Source organism: Pseudorasbora parva, chromosome 20 (genome assembly GCF_024679245.1).
Source record: "Pseudorasbora parva isolate DD20220531a chromosome 20, ASM2467924v1, whole genome shotgun sequence".
NCBI classification, from domain to species: Eukaryota; Metazoa; Chordata; class Actinopteri; order Cypriniformes; family Gobionidae; genus Pseudorasbora; species Pseudorasbora parva.
The window spans coordinates 24,777,645-24,799,601 of record NC_090191.1 but is presented as its reverse complement, the minus strand read 5'-3'; the positions used below and the strand labels follow the sequence as shown (position 1 = coordinate 24,799,601).

The following is a 21,957-nucleotide window of genomic DNA, read 5'->3' as shown; positions in this document are numbered from 1 at the left end:
GGATTTTTTGCACGAACCAATCATAGCACGATGGAGATATTGCTACCTCTCATGTGACTTTCCCCCATTTATTGTCAATTACTGCCCACAAAACTCAGCGCACGCTTTAGGGTAAGTCAATGGGGACAGAGGAGGCATGCCTCCCGCTGTAACTTCACCTGTGAGTGTCGCTGTCGAGTGAATTTTACACCTTTCAATGTCACATTTTGTAATATTTGTCGATTATTTTCTAATCTAGTTTTTTTTGAGGAAATGCCCCTTTTCACCCAAAAATTGACATTGTGCATAATTTACCCACCCTCCTGTTATCACCAAACAATAAGACTTTATTTTATCTTCAAAACACAAATAAAGATCTTTGTAAAGAAACCTTAGAGATTTATGCCCCTCTGTTAAAAAAAAACTCACACCTTCAAAACTTGAATGTTTCATAAAAACTTTGTAAAAGAAATCCACATAAATAGCATGGTTTAATCCTCTGAACTGATCTTCTGAAGAAACATGAACATTTTCTATAATGAACAGAATTCATTTAGGATTTTATTCACATAAAAACATTGATAAACGCATGCACAAAACAAATCAAACATGGTAAACAGAAGCTTAACCATACATGCTTGACACAAGAGAAACCTTACTGGTTACTGTGATTTATACAAGCACGTTTGAGCTTTGGCTAAAAACTTTCTGAAGAGTCAAAGTTTGGTGTAAAGGACTTTCAGTGGAGGGACAGATGAACAAAAGTCTTATGGCATAGAGCGATTTGATGGTGAGTAAATTATGAAAGATCTTTTATTTTCAGATGAACTATCCCTTCAAATTGTGTGCAATATACCGGGTTTTTTTCATGTTTGGTAAAAACTAACGTGAAACTACATAAGCAAGTGAAGATAAAAAAACAACTTTGAAATAAAATAACATCTAACTGACTGTTTATAATTTATTATACTTCACATTATACAACACTACTGTAATTCTTTATGCCCATCTGTGGTGAAAGCTAAATCTGTGGATCAGCACATGCTCAATGGAGAAGAAATTGATAATCGCATACGGAAAATGCCAAACCACTTCCTCACAAACTCACACACTCCGACGTGCCCCACAGGAGCTCTGCAGGATTCAACATCACAGCGGCACGGATGACTCCATTTGGGAGTCCATTAAACCACTAATTCACCAGTTATTTTTAACACCGTTTTTGATTGTACCAGGCTATCATTTTCAAAAGCCACGAGTTGCTTTGTGGGAGTGGTTTTCAGACAGCAGAAATCAACAAGAGTTTCGAATTGGATCTTCTGTATCTAGGAGGGTTTATTCCCTTCTGCACAATCAGGAACATCTCTAGAGCTTTAGGAGGTATTGTTTTCCAGCTGGGAATCCAGTTAGACACTCTTTGCTCCTCCAGATTTAGATTTCTCCTGCAGTTTGCTGCACATCCCATCACACAGCTCACTTTCTCACCTCACTGCTTCCTTGAAACTTCACATTTTCACATTGTTCTAACGTTTTTTCTACTTCTTTCTAGAACATATTTCCACTTTTTCTTCCATGAACAGCCCCATATAATTATTCCATGTGATGTCTTCTGAAGTCATACGATAGGGAAATATCAATAGGAAAAATCTTTCCCTTGGCTGAAGGATTCAGATTCTTCAGAAATATATACTTTTTGTTCCATACAAAAATAACAGCATGAGTTCATTTTGGGGTGAACTGTATTTAAATATGATGCACATAAAAAAGAAACCGCAACACCGCTGTTACATTTCTTCTCTCTCTCTCCCCCCATTTTTGTTCATTAGTTAGGAGCGGGTGTGAGCGGGCCTGTCCGCAAATCCAAACCTCTGTCACGGTTGGCTAGCTGTAAGGAAGGAGTGTTCACTAAAATATGAATTTATTGTGCCTGCTAAACTACAGGATAATGCTGGGGAAAAGCAATGCAGAGACAAATGATTGTGAGTTCATCTTAAGACCCTTTTTTGAAGGTCTTGGTCAACCAAATTTGTACTCATTTTTGTTTCGGTCCTAGACTTAGAGGACTCTGGATTTTGTTTCAAGACCGGTCAAGATCACAACTGCTGGGATATCGCTAAATTGCCAGTGCATTGTCTAATTTATTTATTAACATCATTAATGTGATTGGATGTAAAACTTACTGCTTCAGAAGCAAACAATAACTTTTTCGAATTTGATGTGCCGATTCAGAAACGAATAAGGGATTGTGTCAAAAATGTCATCAAAATTAATACAAATGTTCAGAAAATTAAAGATATTGTTTAAAAAAAAAGTACTTAAAAAGTACTTCATAACATGATATAATCACAAGAGAAAGAGAGCTGTTTTCACATGAGCATGACTGCAAACATGATATTGCTTTCATGCAAATATTCAATAACTTTATTCTCAACATCATTTATGCATTTGTAAATTAATTCAGATGCACTTCTGTGCAAATATGAATTTGGTTGTAAACAGCTCTATATAGTGTCTTATTCAAATTATATTTATTGACAAAAAAGTAAGTAATTTCCAGGCGGTAACGTGGATCTTTATGAATTTAAGGAGTGCTGGTCTGGTCTTGGTCTTGACTCGGTCTCGCCCTGCCTTGGTTTTAGTGTCCTCTTGGTCTCAACCCCTCAAAGTCTTGGTCTTAACCAAGCCTACAACACGAGTCCTGGAAACTGAAGCCGGCACGTCTCAATTGCCGACTGGAAGCAGTATAGGTCATAAAGCCCGCCCTCTCAATATATTCTAATGGGACAAAAGACAAACTAAACAATCAAATTACACTGCAAAAATATTTTTTTCCAAAAGTGGTTTCTGTCATTTATGTTAGTTCAAGTGTTCGTTCTTTAAAGCCACACTGTGTTAGCCTAGAAATCTAGACACACCCTAGCGGCAGCAAATCTAATCTGCCCGCGAGTGTCGTCTAGCAACTCTCAATACCCATCTGAGCTGTAAAAGCCAAACTCTTGCCGGGCCAATCACATCGTGTATAGAGTCGGTGGGCAGGGCCATAATGACGACAGCCAAGTTGCGTTTGTGTGCTTCTAGTAAACACAGAAATTGGCGAACGGCTGTCTTTCGAATCAGCTTTGACCACGACTCTGGAAGACTTGGAGTTAAGCTTTTCTCTGAGAAAATAACAGAGAACGGCACTGAAGTCATTCTTAAAAAGGGAAGATGTGTTCTGAGTTTTGCTGACCGAATACGGCGAATGTTTAATCTGTCAACAAGCTCTGTTTCACCGTCGTTGCTCTGGTTGGTGTAGCGCTATCCTATCGCGTGCAGAGGGAGTTTGAAAGACAACAGTTTATCCCGCCCCTCAGATTGAGCCCTGTCTATGGTGAGTTTCCAGACCAAACATCTTGATGTGGGTCTGGCTTGTCAGGCTAACACTGTGTAACTTTTTTAGTTTATTTTTAGCTAAAACACTTAGTTCTTTCAAAAATATATGTGCTCATTAATATATATTTACTTCTTTTAAGTAATTAAGTATTTTCATAAGTTTATAATATGCCATTGAAAATACATACGGGTGAGGGGTTCGGATGCCGGTCGCCATGTTGCCCCTCCATCTTGAAAGTACATTAGCAAAAGAGGGACATACGTTTTAACACTCGATGGCAGTCATGAACGAGGTCGAACTGGAAGCCATGTTAATCTTGGACTAAATCAGCCACCGTAGGAGTTCAAACGAAATCGGAATTGAGAGGAACAGAAACTAATATTCACTTGATTGTCATATACCTTTACACCGCTGGTGGAAAATATCACACAGTGTAGCTTTAAATACATTTGGCTTTAGTTAGTTATTTGATGCTATAAAAACAGGGATGTGATGTTTGATTGACAGCTTCGTTGAGTAAAGTAGTCCCTGAGGCACTAACAGACTTTTTCGTGAACTTCGGGAGGAGATTGGAGCTTTAACATTAATCTCTACATTTCCATAACTGTTTATTTCACAAAAAAGTTGTTGATAAGGTAGAGAGTGGGCGGGACATTGATATTGCGGCTCAACTTCGCGATCACTACTGTGCAGACTCGGGCTCCAAGTTGCTGTACCACGCAGACTCGCAGTGAAGTGAAAGTGAAGGCGTGTCGTCCATCTTTTTTTTACAGTCTATGGCCTCAACAAAATCTGGTCTTGGTCTCGGATTAGGTGGTCTTGACTACAACACTAGTATACAGTCTAGAATGAAGCAGCCATATTCACCATTATAATATTCAGCTCAAATCAAGATTTTGAAGAGAAACTGTGGATAAAATTATATCAGTGACATTATCAGCTCGAGCCCAATATATATATATAATTTTCCAAGGTTTGGCACAATCATTTTTCATATTTGGAAAGAAATTAGGGTGCATTAAATTCATGAAAAGTGAGACATTTATAATGAAAACTCATCTTAAAAAAAAAAAAAAGATATATATATATTAGGGCCGGGACTTTAACGCGTTAATTAAGATTAATTAATTACGTAACTTTAACGCGTTAATTAATTACGCAAAAAAATAAAAAAATTAACCGCATTTATTTTTTGCACCGCGGAACGTTTTTCAATGAATCAGTTTCGACGGACCGATTATACTGGAACACCAACTAGCGCGACAACTACAACAACAAACCATGGGTGCGTCTCAATCCGCTCCCTAGTTCAGTAGTCAGGGCACTGATCAGGGAGTCAGCCCATTGACTTATGTCTTGATCAGTGCCCTGACTAGGGAACTAGGGAGCTGATTGAGACGCAGGGCATGCGTGAACATGAACGAAGAAGCTGATGAGACTGCTTTGCTTGGCCCCGTGGATGGGAAATTTTTTTAAAAAACGAAAGAATGGAAGCGTCGTCAAGAGCATGGTAGTGTGCAAGCTATACAACAAGGAATTTGCGTATCACCGCAGCACATCGAGCCTCAAATATCACAAATATGCTTTTGCTTAACTTAATGGCAAACATTGCACTGGTCTGCTGGACTGAAATAAATAAACAATATTTTGTTGATTAAGCTTATGTTTTCAGTCATTATTCAATGGTATACTAAAAATACATGTGAAAAATGACTTCTCATTGTTCTCAGGTCAAATATTTATATGCGATTAAAATGCGATTAATTCGGATTAATTAATTACAAAGCCTCTAATTAATTAGATTAATTTTTTTAATCGAGTCCCGGCCCTAATATATATATATATATATATATATATATATATATATATATATATATATATATATATATATATATATATATATATATAAATGAAATAGCTGCTTTTACTTTTATATATATATAAAAGCAGCTTTTTCAAAGCGTAATATTTTACATCACTACTGTTTTTACAGTATTTTTTATTTAACAAATGCTGTGAGTGAGCAGAAGATACTTCTTTCAAAAATGGAAACTATATCTTGCCAACTGCAAACTTTTGAACGATAGTGTAAGTAGCTTGTAGTGACACTAACTATACATTTTCAGAAGGTTAGCTTGACTGAAGTTTAGTTTGATTCAAAGCAGCTTCCCAATCCTGCTTCATATGCATGTAAAGACGTTCTATCTCCAGTCGAAAGCTGTCAGAGAAGTGCTGTGGTTTGAGCTCTGAGATTTCTCTGTGTTTGAGAGGATTAACCTCCTGCAGACGCTCTGCAGGCCAGAAAAACATAATCACATTCTTCTGCGGCATCAGAGACGAGACGCTCAGACTGCACGCCGCATCTCAGGTATACAAACATTCGCAACACTCGCAAACAAAAGTACCCACACATGGGCGCCGGGAAGTTTTCATGTATTAAAAGCAACAAACAGCTGAAGAAAAACAACAGATATATCCAAGGCCGTTGCTAAAATTCACAGTGCTAAAGACAAAAATATGGGTCCTATAATAAGTGTCATTCTGTCCCGTCGATCTCTGGTTTATAGAGACAGTCCTGTAGGTCAGCGTTATCTTTTCAGCAGCTTGCTTTCGAGGAATACAGCATGAATGTTTTATTGAGGGAATCGCATGATTCAGATTGATGATTCTGTCAGACAAAAGGGCAGAAGGACTGTAAAACATCCCAAAACTACACATGAAACATTCACCCTCTAGATTCGACTTTCTCTCTCAGGACGTGTTCGATTCCTTTGCCTGAAATGCACGGTGACAATAAAAATGGTGAACTTTTAGCAGTCCCGAGTGCATAGGGAGCAAAATCCCGCAATGGTTTTTTAATGAAGACAGAGGTTCACGTGAAGGTGAACGTTCAGGTTAAAATGATGTGACAAGTCACACAATGAAAAATGGGCAAATCTAACTAAAAGTGCTTCTCTGACTATGAACGTCTGCTCGAATGTGTATGATCACATCAATAAATAATCGACTTTTTCCCATTTGTGCTATATTAGGAAGCCTTGCACGTGTCTATGGGAAGCACTGAACTCATAATGCTGCAGAGAAGGTTTGATTTAACATTGCTGTAATTATTATGGGTAAACGACACCTCTGATGCATTCGTGACTTGGCTGTAGCCGGGTATCCTGAGGATGCCAGCTGGCTCACTGGGAGCTTGATTTCTGAGGCCAATTAATACTATAGCTTTGTTATAATTTGTACAAAAAAATATTTTTTAAGATCAGCTAAAGGGCCAGATCCACCTTCTTGTTTGGAAGACTGTAAAAATGTTAGCGTAAACTGGTTAACTGCAAATGACCTTTCCATATACAGTGAAACGTTATAATTGCTCTACATCACATCAAATTTATCATCATGTCATATTCTGACAGCTATGAAGGTTTTTGCGAGGAAAAGCTGTAAATAACCACAGTTTAGAGTGAAAAACAGTAAATGAACATTCCCAAACGTCCCTGCATGACACATTCACATATGCTATATTTTATTTACTGTAAATAGTTTAGTTTATTCTGTAACACTTTAGTATGGGTGACACACATTCATTATAAAGTTACTGCCCTCTGAGAGGCGTTATATGACAATCACCACCAGAACAACTCGCTTTAAAAACAGTTTCATCCCTATAGCAATAAATATATTGAACTCTGAACGTTGAGGGCTGTGGAGTAAGCACGACCACCCTTTTATAGGTTACTGTTTATTGTTTAATGTAATGCTTGTAGCATGGGGTATTGGGTAGGATTAAGGGATGTAGAATAAGGTCATGCAGAATAAGTCATTAATATGTGCTTTATAAGAACTAATAAACATGTAATAATATCGATAACACTTTAGTATGGGGAACACATTCACTATTAAATACGACTTTCGCCTCAATAAACTCCTAATTTACTGCTTATTAATAGTTAGTAAGGTACTTTTTGTGGCATTTAATTTCAGGTATTGGGTAGGATTAAGGGATGTAGAATAAGGTCATGCAGAATAAGGCATTAATATGTGCTTTATAAGTTTTAATAAACAGCCATTATCCTAGTAATACATGCTTATAAGCAATTAATTAATAGTTAATAACTGAACCTTAAAATAAATTGTTACCATAATATTTTACTATAGCAGCTACTTTGTCCTTGATCAATGCCACTGAGAGACTAAAACAGGAACTATACGCATTAGTGACATAAATAAAAAAATCAGTGAGGCAAAATTACTTTTGATGGCTTCTCTTTTTTGCACAGACTGATATCTTGATGGTATGTTTTGCTGTGGTCAACAAAGAATACATCGACCCAGCTCACCCCCTCTCCCTACCTCAATCAATGAACAGGTGACTGATATTCCCATTCCCACCTAATCACCTACTGGGCACCGTCAATATAAGCATTGTCCATGTTTTATAGACAGTCACTTACAATTAACTCTGAGCCATTAAGTGGATTTGTATTGTGCCATCTGTTATTTTTATGGTGGTCATCATTACATTTTAAGTAAATGAGTTAATAAGTGCCTGTATTATTTCTCTTGATCAACAGTAAATACTGAGATGTATTCATCCTAGAGACTAATTAAAAACTTCTCCTTGATTTCACAAATTGTTATTCCTTCATAATTTGTGAGTACTTTATTATGCATGATATAATATGCTAGGTCTTTAGCCCATAATGAATCATGCGCCACATGCGCCATCTTTGCAGCGTAAGACGAGACAGAGGTGGTCGAGGGGACTAAAATGGCTGTCATATTAGATCAGATGTTGTCACAAACATTTGAGGTCACATTAATCAGACGGATCTCTGTCACTGGCACTGATGTGGTCATGGTTGCACTTGTCTACACAGACACAGCACCGCCTGTAAAGGCTACAGCCGCCTTAACACTTGGCTTTTGTAATAAAAGTCTTGATTGATGTTATAGCAAAGAGCTTCTATTGACAAATGCCAGAGCACGGTAATATTAGACACGGTCAGAGTGTGAGTAATACACCAGAAACTCAGACAGAGTAAAAATGTCACCCTAAGCAATTGTTGGGCGGCAGACAGTGCCACTCTCTGTCAAACAATGCTATCATTAGTTGTTTTTTTTAATGAAGCAAGAATGAATATTATAAATGGTTGCAAACAACTTCTCAAGCTGAAAATGACTCAACAAGAAAGTTCACATCTTCTTGAGGGATCTGTAGATGGTAAATCATCAAACAGCCTCCTTGCCTGTGCTACAAACTAACAGTACCGCATCCAAATAGGATGAGCATGAAATCGAAAACCAAGTTCTTGGTCTTTTTGTTCATAATTTATCATATTATTATTCTAAAGAAAAAATATTGGTATCACTTTACTTAAAGCCTTTTTATACATGATGCATATAAAAGTATTGTAATGCATTAATTAATGTATTGCATTTATTAATATGCTTTGTAATGCATTATATTGTCTCATAAATAACTGTAACCACAGTTATAATACATGATGATACTTATCTATTCAGTTACACCATTATAAAAAGTGTAAAGCATTAAAACCTAAACATCCACTTTCAGATGTAACAAGTAGCCTAATTAATGCATTTTTACATTGGTTAGTTACAATTATTTATAAAAAGATATGATAGATTATTAATGCACATTATGAATACCTTTATAATGCATTATAAAGGCTTGAAGTAAAGTGTTACCAAAAGCTCCTTCATCAAAATGTAGTAACTTGCTCCGCCTCTGAATCGACTTTCTGCTGAACTTTACACCAAAGGATGCCAGTGGATGGGAGAGCAGTAGTCATTTACAACTGGCTGCAAATTGTCAATATTCAGTTTCACTTAAAAATAGATCAACGTCACAATAAAAACAAGTGAAATGCAGTTTAGGATCACGCACTACTGACGTTTAGACCTTTCAAATGTTGATCAACACCAGAACTTCAGTTTGTTTCAAGGTTATTAGACTCAATTCATTATCTTTTTCAGATCTCTTAAACTTGAGATAAAATTCTACATTCAACATCAGAAATCACTTTGACCCCCAAAGTTTGGGGACGGTAAGATTTTCTTTTCTTCTTTTTTTTTAAAGAAGTCTCTTATGCTCAACAAGGCTGCATTTATTTAATAAAAAAATACTGTAAAAACACTATCATGGATTAAATACATTAAAATAAATGTATTAAAATGCATTTTAAATTGTATTTATTCCTGAAGCTATTATTGAAACTATACTAAATTTACACTGAAAAAATTACACTGATTTACTTGATTTAATTGTGTACATCGGTCCCACAAATAATCAATTAGGTTCAGCAAACATATTTTGTTCATGTAACTTCAACATTATGGAATGAATGTGTTTTAAGTGATCCAATTAAGTAGTTTCAAATTGATTTTTATATAGCTCCCTGACATGATTAAGGCATTCAAAATCATATATTTATTTCTGTTTCACACATTTTAATTTCACACAACTGAATTATAATACTGCACTAGCCAGTTTTAGTCCAAAGCCTAAGCAAATGCTCCACTCTTCTCCACATTGGTAACCCATTGCAATTTAAATTGTTCATAAATAATTCCAACATAACTGAATATTAAACACAATCAAGTCTCCTCCTTTCTCACCTTGCTCAAACATACATAAAATAACACTTTTACATATAAAACAACAACATTTACTCTCTCTTGATTTAGCCATATGCAAAACATGCTGGGAACTAACAAGCCCCGCCCAGTTTCCGTTAATGCAACACAAATCATTCACAACAACACAAATGAATTCAGTTTGACTTCAATTTGACTTATATTTATGTGGATTGAACACAATCAAATTAAGTTAGGACAAAATGTAGAGCAATTGTGTTGCTTTAGCTCAATATTAATTAAGCAATTTTAACAAGCAGTAAAAATATTTGTACCTCAATCCTATCTGCAAAAGCTGAATAGGTAATATATTTAACTTCATTCAACGTGTTCTGTACTGAGCCCCTAAAGGGACAGGGTGAAGGACAAAAAAATCTGAGATGGAGGAAAAATTATTGGTCAATGCTTTTGAATTCCGTACGATTTAAGATTTCTTCATCATCCATCCTACGTTGTTTACATCACGGCAACTGCATAAACTTGGAAACCCATATTCAAATATTCCATAAGTTTTGCTGCCACAGTAAACCACAACATTTTTCACAACAATCTTATTGTGATCAACAATTGTGCAATGTTGATATTGTAAACATCAAAGGAGAAGTACACTGATCCTTTTTACAGTACATAAAACTTTTCTACTTAAAGCCGCTGTCTGTAACTTTTTTTGTGTTCAAGATTTACAAAAATGATATAATGAAAATGTACAACATGAATCCATTTTCCAAACCGTGTTTTTGTCTTACTCGAACCATTATGGTACACTTATAATAAGTGTTTATATTGGGACTATTTCAGGCCAGACTGGTAGGTACCGCTGCACAGTCCCTGCGTGATCCGCCATAGACATAAACAGAGAGAAGTAGCTCCGGCTGCAATGTTCTGCCGCAAGATGCACGCAGTTCTGTTTATTAACCAATAGAGTGCAAAAAGTTACGGACTGCAGCTTTAAATTGTAACCTGGCACAGTCAGTCACTGACTTTCAAAACTCTTCATTCCCAGTCAAATGAAATTCAAATTCATTCAATTCATTCAATTCTGCAGTTTCTTCAAGTGACGCTCTAGGCACTATGTGAAAAAAAAATTATAAAACATTTGGACAATTTTCTGCTAGTCTTTAGCAAGGAAACGGAGAAGGTAAACAACATGCAAAACAGCTCCTTAACTGCAAGAAACAGTGACACAATAGCATGCAACAACCTTTGCCCTACAGTCACATACACTCATTATATGCTGTTAAGCTAATTATTTAGATCCCAGCATCAAATTTGGTGGTTTCCATGGAAACTGTTTTTATTTTTATTTTTTTACAGCCACCCATATGTTGTGCCTCTTTTGGTTGAAGCATCTTCAAAGTAGGTGCAGCCGTGTGTTGAGGTCTGGAGAATAGAAGGTGCATTAATTACCAGAGATGAAAGCACTAATGACAGAGAGCCTAACGAAGCTGACTGATACAGACTGTTGACTCTCATACTTAAAACAGAGAACGCAATAAACACCACCAAAGTCAAAGGGAACACTAGCAATGCTAAAAGGATTTTACAGATACAGGACCTGCTATACCTCATAATGGATCAACAAGCTCAAAAATAAGAAATGCACCTAAAACATTACTACATATCTTTTTAATAAGTGCACTATGGTTTCTTATAAGGAATCATACCTATAATCAATCATAGGATACAGCTCTTCAAAACAAACTAGACTATTAGTAAGTTATTCTAACAGAAAAGCAACAATGCGTCACATCATCTTTAAATCTGCAATCATTTGTCTTACTAAATTCATAAAAGAGACAAAAAAAACTAAAATAAAACTGAAAGATGCAGGCACTGGTACATTATACTGGCTAAAATGCACTACTATGAAATAAGCTGTATAACTTGACCATGTTAAATGAAAAAATTAACATGCTCATTAGAAACATACCTTAAACATTACTATATAAGTGCACTGTGCTTTCTTATAAGAAATAATACTTATAAAAGTTCAGTTCCCCAATACAAATTTCAGTTGACATGATTCACATGATTAAAGCTACACTGTGTAACTTTTTTAGTGTATTCTTAGCTAAAAAACACTTAGTTCTTTTAAAAATATATGTGTTCATTAATGTATATTTACTTCTTTCAAGTAATAAAGTATTCTCGTAAGTTTATAATATGCCATTGAAAATACATACGGGTGAGGGGTTCGGATGCCGGTCGCCATGTTGCCCCTCCTTCTTGAAAGTACATTAGCCAAAGAGGGACATACCCGTAAATTCAAGCTTCACCTTTCGCGTTTTAACACTCAATGGCACTCATGGACGAGGTCGAACTGGAAGCCATGTTAATCTTGGACAAAATCGGCCACCGTAGAAGTTAAAACAAAATCGGAATTGAGAGGAACAGAAACTAATATTCACTGGATGGGGGAAATATCACACAGTGTAGCTTTAACTCACCCTCAAGCCATCCTAGGTGTATGACATTCTTCTTTCAGACGAATTCTTTCAGACGGAGTTATATTAAAAATATCCTTTCAAAGCTTGGCAGTGAAAAGCAGGCAAAATTTGAATCTCAAAAAAGTGCATCCATCCATTATAAAAGTAATCCACATAAACGCCTTTTGAAGCGAATCGATGGGTTTTTGAACTCATCTTGGGTGAACTAACCCTTTAACATTTGACTATTCTGAGAGTGATGAAATTTGTAAAGTACAGGAAATCTGTTGTTAAACCGTCTTAATTTATGTAGTTCTGTTTGGTATTAATGCTGTAAAAAAGAAAAAAAGAAAGAAGAAAAAAGCACTTAAAAAAAGAAAAAAAAACATACAACAAAATTATACATTACAAAGGGAACGCTAATCCATCAAGGCAAAAGCAAGAAAATTCCCACTGCCCCTACACAAAGTTCCTGCCATGAACATTGATCTCAGAACAAAAGACAAAGAGTGTGTTCACACTTGTAGTTCGGTTAGTTTGGTTCGTTTGGTCCGGACCAAAACAACAAAACATATAGTCCTGGGCCGCTTAGCGTTCACACTGGCATTTTTAACAGCGAACCTAAAGTTACCGAACCAAAGGCATAGGGAGACGGTCACAACCTGATTGGTCGGCTTATATGACGTAGGAGCTTGCTTACCGAACATTCAAAACAATGCTGTGTGCTGGATTAAACGCGATCATTTTATGCGTGTACATAAGGCATTTTTACCAGCTGACAACTCATGAAGAGCTTATAAAATGTTCAAAACATTCAAAACAGCAGCAGGATTTCCTCCGTTGTAGGAACGAAGATCTGCTGCAAGAGACAGCAGTTCCGTCGTCTGCCGACTAATGGGCAACACCGGTCCTTTGATGAGAAGAGCCAGGCATGATTTTTGTGTGTGTTTTTTTATAGCATTTTCGAAAACATGCTCGTCGGACCAAATATTGATGAGGCACTTCCTCGTTGCTCTACGTTTGCCCTCTAATGTTAACGTCACTCATTTTGGATACACAGATCGACCTTTGCGCGTCGTCAAATCAGCTGACTACGCGTCGCATCTTGTGACATTACGTCCGGTCTTTGGTCCGTGTTGCATTCATATACCAATCAAACCGCACAATAGTCCGTTTGGAAGCGGACCGAGACCCGTCTTTTTAGCGGTTGTTTGGTGCGCACCAGGGTTCGGATGGCAGCATTCACATATATTCAAATAAAGCGCACTAAACGAGCAATCGCACTGGGGTTCGTTTTAATCCAAACAAACATGACAAGTGTAAACGCACCCTAAAACACATTCAGAACACTTCCACCCTCCTCACAGTATGAGAGAAACTAAATAGAGAACAACAACAACAAAAAAACAGAAAGGCTAAATCAATGGCAAATTCATGGGGACCTTCCCGTGGGCTGCACCCCTCTCACGACAACTTAGACACACTGAAAACAGATGCTAATTATAGAGGATCATTAAGCCACTGTGGGAGGCATGGTTGACATGCTATTAATTATGGCCAAATCTCATCAACAGGGGGATAGTAAAACCCATGAAGATGTTAAGCTATACTAAAGAGGTCACTGAACTTAACCTTGAATATTTCTGCTATATTGTATTATATTTACAAAGAGAGACAATTTAGGCTTCTTGAGTGTAGCAGAATTCAGTCAATCTATTTCTTTCACAATAGCTTTCATAACAATTTCACCTTTTTTTTATTATTTAATTTGTTGGCTTTTTGTCACTTTCTATGAATAGAGATGCACCAGAAAATGATTGAGGCTAGATTCAAGTCTGCATCTCCTACATGAGCACAATGGCTTAAAGTGAGTTGATTATATGCACCCGCAACTATGTAATAGCTCTGCTCGTTTATAAAAATGTATTGGGGTTTGAAGGTAGAAAGAGAAAGGGAAGGATAAATTGTCCACACTGTAAAAAAAAAAGGCAAATTTCGAACTTTTGCAGTACAATCGACTTGGATGTTTATGTTATTTCAATTTAAATGATGTTAAACTGACTTTAAAAAATGAGTTACATCTTGTATAACTAATAAAAACAAGTTTAACATTTCTTAACTTATTTTGATGTAATTTTCAATGTATGTATTTGATGTAATTTTTTATTTTCAATGTAAAAACATATGTTGTCATAACTTATTGAACATATAATTTTTTACAGTGCAGATTCCAACTCTGTTTTTTAGAACACAGTATACTGTGTCGCATAGCACCAATGCGTAACCATCTGCACCTTTTTTTGAAGGAACTACTTGATTCACTTTTAAACAGTCTATAGAGTACAACATTTTAATACTGGCCCGGGGTAAAAAGGATTTAGTCAAGTATATTGTCTTGCACTATTAATCCATCCTATGCACGCTGCTGAAGGTTTAATGGTAACCCAAATGTTGAATCTCTGTTGGGAAAGTGTGTAAAATAGGAAGAACACACACATGAATGAATTAGTGCCACTCCGAAGAGCTTCATTCCTCTCTTCTCTTTACAGAAAAGATAAAGGTTACACCCAGCCAGTGGGACTGGTGCACAGGTGGAGCGGTTTCATTTCAAAGTCTATTGAGAAATCATGCTGTCATTGAATTAAAAGTAGACCTGAAAATACCTTAAGTCTGTCAGAATGGTTTTCTCCCATAGGAATACGACAGAGTATGCCAGAGAAATAACAATCAGACAGCACAAAGAACGCAATATGTTGGCTATATCGCACAGTGAAGCACATTTATCATTTAATCAGTCATTTAGTCATTTAGCAGATGCTTTTATCCAAAGCATCTTACAAATGGGGAGAACAATAGAAGCTATCAAACTAATAAAAAAGCCAAAAATATGTAAGTGCTAACTAGTCACATTTAATCAAGCACAGTACATTTGTTGTTGTTTAAAAAAAAAAAAAATAGTTATTCCGTATAGAATAGTAATTTTTAGTATTAGTATTAATGGGTCATGTGTTAACGAAAAAGATCCAATGTTTCTTTAAAATGGTGATAGACTCAGAAGCATAGGTTGATTCCCCCATCTTGGCAGGTTAGGGCTAGGAAGTCTGTTTTCTTTTGATTCTTTGAAGTTTTTCAGTCTTCAGGAATATATTGTTAAAAAAGTCAAAGCAGCAACAAAATTCAATCAACATTTTGCTGTATATTGTTTTAACTGCTGCTATACGTCAACACGTTGATTTTTCAAAAGTGCTGTGCTGATGCAATCATGCAATATTATATCGCAAATCTTTTTCGAACAATATTGATTTAAAACAAGGTGTAAACAGTGATTTTAAGAGAAATGCCAGACCTGGTAGTTCATAATGTTTAAAAGGTAATATGGCCCAAGAGTAAGCCCAGAGGCACTCCAACAAATGAACAAGCTAAAACACATGAAATAATCCCAAACCTTCTATTTATTTTCAAAACATTTTTCCATGATATATTATTAAAAGAATATTTCTATAATACTACACTGTAAACAAAACAAAAAAAAAACGGTCTCCAATTGAATTTTTTTTTAGTGAAATTATTTTTCAGTTGGCCAAATTTAATTTGTGTAAATTGATGCAATTTACAGAAATCACAGAAATTAAATTTGGCCAAATAAATGTTTTTGATGTGATCAGTTACTAAAAAAAAATTCAGTTGGAGACCTGAATTTTTTTTACAGTGTAACCACACAATGCATTGCATAATGAGAGCCTACATTGTTTAATATTAATTGTTTGTTCAGTTTGGAATAATATTGTTGGTTGAATGATTTGTTCATGATTCTACATTATTCATATTTATTATGGTAACTGTGACTCACAAATCCCCATAAGATGAATGACATGTAATAACTATTTTTACAGTACACAAAATTTTCTCAAGTATCATCATGAATCCACTGGGAAAAACATTGTACATTTCTTTTTTTAACGAATAGGTTAGACCAGACCCATATTGCAGGTCATCCATATATTGGTTCAAAAGTCAGAGCCCCACATTGTTCATCCTCGGTGATCCAGGAAGACTTCTATTTAGCAAAACTGACAGGAGGCAACCGGTGGGACTAAATGAACGCGGTTGCAATGGTGGAACTGTGAACACATGTCAAGGAAGTTTGGCAGTTGTGTGCATGGAGATGGGAGTGAAAAATTCCTTCAGGGAATCTCGCTAAGCCTATGAATCCGTATTCAAGCCTGCCTTTTAAAAACACACCAGACATGTATGGTACTGCAAGTGGGTCCTTGCAAACAAGAGACGAGGCAGTATTGTCACAAAATAAAACTAAATTTACTCTAGATAAACTAATTTCACTAGAATAGAATTATTATAATGTAATAAGGGTCCCCACATAAAAGTGCATACTACACGGACAGTGACAGTGAAAAATGCATGGCACTTCAATTTAGTATGGAGAAAATGAGTATAAAGATAAATATTCTATGACAAAAGGGAATGTTTTCAAAAGTGACTAATATATTCCCGCTGAAGATGAATGACTTTGAAGAATCTGATTCATAATAAAACCATAATAAGACATGAGAGAGTTATGCACGAATTCAGAGGTTTATGAGGAACCACAGAGCAGTGGGCTGACTCAAGTGCTCAATCAAGAGCTCAGCCAGTCAACCTTCCACACACAGCGAATTATGGAAATATTATTCATTTATTCGATCTAATTGAGTCTCGTTTTTGAATTACCACTCCTCCTCGCTCAGCATGTTAAATGCAATACAGTGAATTGGAGAGAGGAGTTGTACGCTGATTGGCTTGGTCCCCTTGGGTAATCGTTGCACTAAGGTCTTCTGTACAGCCGGTAACTCGGAAACGTGACTTCCCTTGCAACTGATGGGACTGAATGATCTTGAAGATCTCAAGCAATTTAACGTCTAATTAGATATATTTATTATATGCGAGTTTCTAAAGTTCTAGAAAGTAGCATGCGTAGTGGCAAATGAAGATAATTCAGAATGCCTACACTCTAAATAATTCTGGGTTGTTTTTTAACCCAAAATTCTGGGTTAAGAAGAGTGTTGGATCATTTTTGTTGGTTTATTTGATCACATTTTAAACACCATTGGGTAGTTTACAATTTCCAGTTGTTGGGTTGAACCTGCTGGGTCACAATGCTTGGTTGATTCTACCCAGCGATTGGTTGTTTCATGCGCTTCCCGCCTTGATTCGTTTAAATTCGCTCCCAAACTGTCATTTTGAAAGGACAATTCAAAAGGCAATTTTGATTGCGAATGTTTTGAGATAAGTTCATATAATGTTTTCATTAATAATTATTTTAATTAGCATAATTATATATTTTTTCTTCTTCGCGGCAACAATTCTTAAGCTTACATGACGTTACCTATTCACGACAAAAGTTTTACCTCGAAATCCGATGCAATGTAACGTTACTGACTCATCAAATGTTTTGAGATAAGTTCATATAATGTTTTCATTAATAATTATTTTAATTAGCATAATTATATATTTTTTCTTCTTCGCGGCAACAATTCTTAAGCTTACATGATGTTAACTATTCACGACAAAAGTTTTACCTCAAAATCCGATGCAATGTAACGTTACTGACTCATGTTAGTTTAGGTAGGCCTAGCTATGTGATACATTAATACAGTTTGTGATTATTTGCATGGAACCATGATCCCCTTATGAAAAGGATGTCACAAGTCCCGGTACTTCTGTACCAAGTACCTACCGAAATTTAAAAAATTTGACGATAGCCTATATCTGTATAGCATCGACTCACAAGTAGCCTATATTCGGTCCACGCAGCTGCGTTCAGTCGCGTCACGTCAGTTATCTAAGCGCAGGGCTCCAGATGGTAGCCGAATATATATGAGTGTCTGTGAATATTAAACAATATTATGCGCCTCTGCCATGTCACTATTTGAGGACGTGAACGCATAAACCATCACTTCGCGAGAATTTACCGTTTCATTTGAGAAAGCTGTCATATAATGAACACAGACACTCAAAGGTCACAGCAACCCATCAAACTAAAAGTTTGATTTAAACGTGAATAAATTGACGGAATATTATAGGTTTGTAGTTGTCATTGTTGCCAATTTTAACACATTTGTGTGTTGTACCATTTGACAAGCATTAAAAAATATATTGTTTTAACAGTCTAAACATGCATTTTTTATTTGTTCTTTCATGATTGCTAGTTTTACTAGTGCCATTTCACTAGTTTAACAGGCTAATGCACACACTCTAAATAATGCTGGGTTGTTTTTTAACCCAAAATGCTGGGCTAAGACTGTAGGGTAATTTTTGTTGGTTTATTTGATCACATTTTAAACACCATTGGGCAGTTTCAAATTTCCAGTCGCTGTGTTAAACCTACTGGGTCACAATGCTTGGTTGATTCTACCCAGCACTTGGTTGTTTCACGTGCTTCCCGCCTTGATTCGTTTAAATTCGCTCCCGAACTGTCATTTGGAAAGGACAATGCAAAAGGCAAAGCCACTGGTTGCAGATGTCTTAAGATAAGTTCATATGATTTCATTAATAATCATTTTAATTAGCATAATTATAGTTTTTTATCTTCTTCGCGGCAACAATTCTTAAGCTTACATAAAGTTCTCAACAGCCCAGCCTGCTGGGTTAAAATGCCACTGGGTTAATTTAAACCAGCATGTGTTCTGTCCAATATACCCAATATTTACCCAATATTTATATATATATTTACTAGTGGGTGCAGGAAACTAGAGTTCATTCATGTAAGTAAAATAAAGAAAACTGTGACATATCACTCTAAAAAATTCTGAGTAAAAGACAACCCAATGTTGGGTCAAATATGGACTAACCCAGCAGTTGGGTTGTTTTAACCCAGCAATTGGGTTGTCTTGAGCAAATATTTAACCCAACCGTAGGATTAAAACAACCCAATCGCTGGGTTAAAACAACCCAATTGCTGGGTTAGTCCATATTTGACCCAACATTAGGTTAAAACAACCCAGCATTTTTTAGAGTGATCAAATATGTCACAACAAAATGAAGCATGAACAAAATGAAGCATTGCTTGGTAATTGGTTGACCTAAATCGGTATTATCTAATTGTGTACTTATATTTAACAGCTGACAGCTGATTGGATATTTGTAATCCATTACATATATTTCTATCAGAGTTATCGGACATTATCAAGATGAATTTGTTCTTGTCATATTTTATTACCATTTTCTTAATTATATAATAATGTGAGAACATGTTATAGGTGTCTGAATAAATGTTTGGTTTGATTGTATATCAGATACCATATGTATTTAACTATATCTGAAGTACAGTACGTGATCCATCAAAAGCAATATATCGCTCAAAATGTTGATATTTAGTGAAATAAATTTACATATAAGTAAATTTATATATACATATATATACACAAATTTACTTATATGTAAATTAATTTAACTAAATAGCAACATTTTGAGTGATTATACACACAAAATAATTTTTCATAAATGATTATCATTGCTAAAAGAATCGATATGTAGCAATAACGGTATGTAGCAATATCTACAGAAATCTTGAAAAAATGCAATAATGGAAAGAAATAGTAAAAAAAATATGATATCAGTGATAAAGGCTATGTCAATTGCCATTGCATTATAAATATAATAATATAAATATATGAAAACATTATCCCTATGGAAATACCCAAGATGGTTATAAGAACACATATATAAAATATATTTTTCAGGGGCATGTGCATGACAGGTAGTCTGGACAAAGAGTGCATCTTCAGTGCCCTTTCATGCTTTATTTACAGACCCTGTCAATCATGTCTTACTCGGAGATGGAACAGACACACAGAGTGACTCTCTCACTACTGCTGGAGGACAACCATAACTTGTGTGACACTGGCTTTGCGCAACAGCAAAAATGTAACATTAGAACCACTGCATGTAGGGACCCATAGCTGTCGGCCATGTCATACATTCTTATGCTGAATTCAACACAACGTCTTACAAATAAAAACAAGCTGATTTTATAGATGGTGGAAATGAGTTGATCCTGTGTAAACCTTTTCGACACCTCAAGCTATGGATAACATCTGTGGCCTGTCGACTATGAAAGACAATTTTTTTTTACATTTACCACAGTATGTAAAAACAATGGAGAACATGTACATGTATACATTTTTTTTTTTTAAAAAAGCAAGTATGTTTTAGTTTAAAGACTTTATTCAGTTCTTTCTTTAGCTTTTTTATTTGGAGCTTTAAAATTGCATAAATTGTTCAGTAAAGTTGGGATAATTTTTCTAGTTGTACATTATCATTCAAAGGTTTGGTCAGAATCTTATAACATGCTTAATTTGCCTGTATTTATTTATTTATGAATTTATATATTTTTGGTGAATTTGGGCTATACATATAATATTTAGCCTAGAAATCTAGACGCAACCTAGCTGCAGCAAATCTAATTAGTAACTCTCAATTCACTTCTGAGCTATAAAAACCAAACTCTGGTCAGGCCAATCAAATCGTGTATAGAGTCGGTGGGCGGGGCTTAATATAATGACGGCCGAGTTGCGTTTGCGGTCTTCTAGTAAACACAGAAACTGGCGAACGCCGGTCTTTTGAATCAGCTTTGACCGCGACTTGGAGTTAAGCTTTTCTCTGAGAAAATAACAAAAAAACGGCACACAAGTCATTCTTAAGAAGGGAAGATGTGTTCTGAGTTTTGCCGACCGGATACGGCCAAAGTTTAATCTGTCAACGAGCTCTGCTTCACCTTCGTTGCTCTGGTTGGTTGTAGCGATTTCCAATTGCATGCATGGAACGTTTGAAAGACAGTCCCATCCCGCCCCTCGGATTGACCCCTGTCAATGGTGAGTTTCCAGACCAAACATCTTGATGTGGGTCTGGCTTGTCAGGCTTTATAATATGTGTAAAAGTGTCTAAACATATGTTGTGTTAACTGGTAATGTATGTTACTTATAATTCCTGTAGCTAGACATCCATTTAAAACGTGCTTTACAGTTGCAGTTGTGATTTATTTTCAGATATAGTTAATACACAGTTTTAAAGACTGAATACAACTGTACATGGACAAGGTGTGCATGACTGAATGACCTAATACAACATCACAGAGGGTAAACATTAATGTGAGGTACGGGATTGTGCTGAGAAAATGAATGAAACTAGAGCTTAAATATTAATTCAAACTCACACACATGAACACACAAGCAGAATGAATGGACTACAGTTAATGCAAACTCACAGCACTTTTGCCAAGGCCTTGGTGGACTCAGGTTAATCACGAGGGCATTCATTATCATTTTAAAATAATATAGCGCATTGCAAAACTATTGCTTCATGAAGACAACACTGAATACAACCCATGGCGATAATTATTACTACTTTAGGTTTATGTTTAAACTTTGGAAGTGTAATATAAATAATACTATAGCATATAAATAAGGTGGGCTTACATATTAAATATAGATTGGGCATTTTCTTACTGAAACTTCTAAATGTAAATTT

General features: G+C 35.8%; 1 protein-coding gene across 14 annotated transcripts in view; it reads right to left on the bottom strand.

Annotated features, from left to right (window-relative positions):
- ppfia2 (PTPRF interacting protein alpha 2) overlaps positions 1–21,957 on the bottom strand; it is a 225,527-nt gene that overhangs the window by 94,016 nt on the left and 109,554 nt on the right. The window lies entirely within an intron of this gene.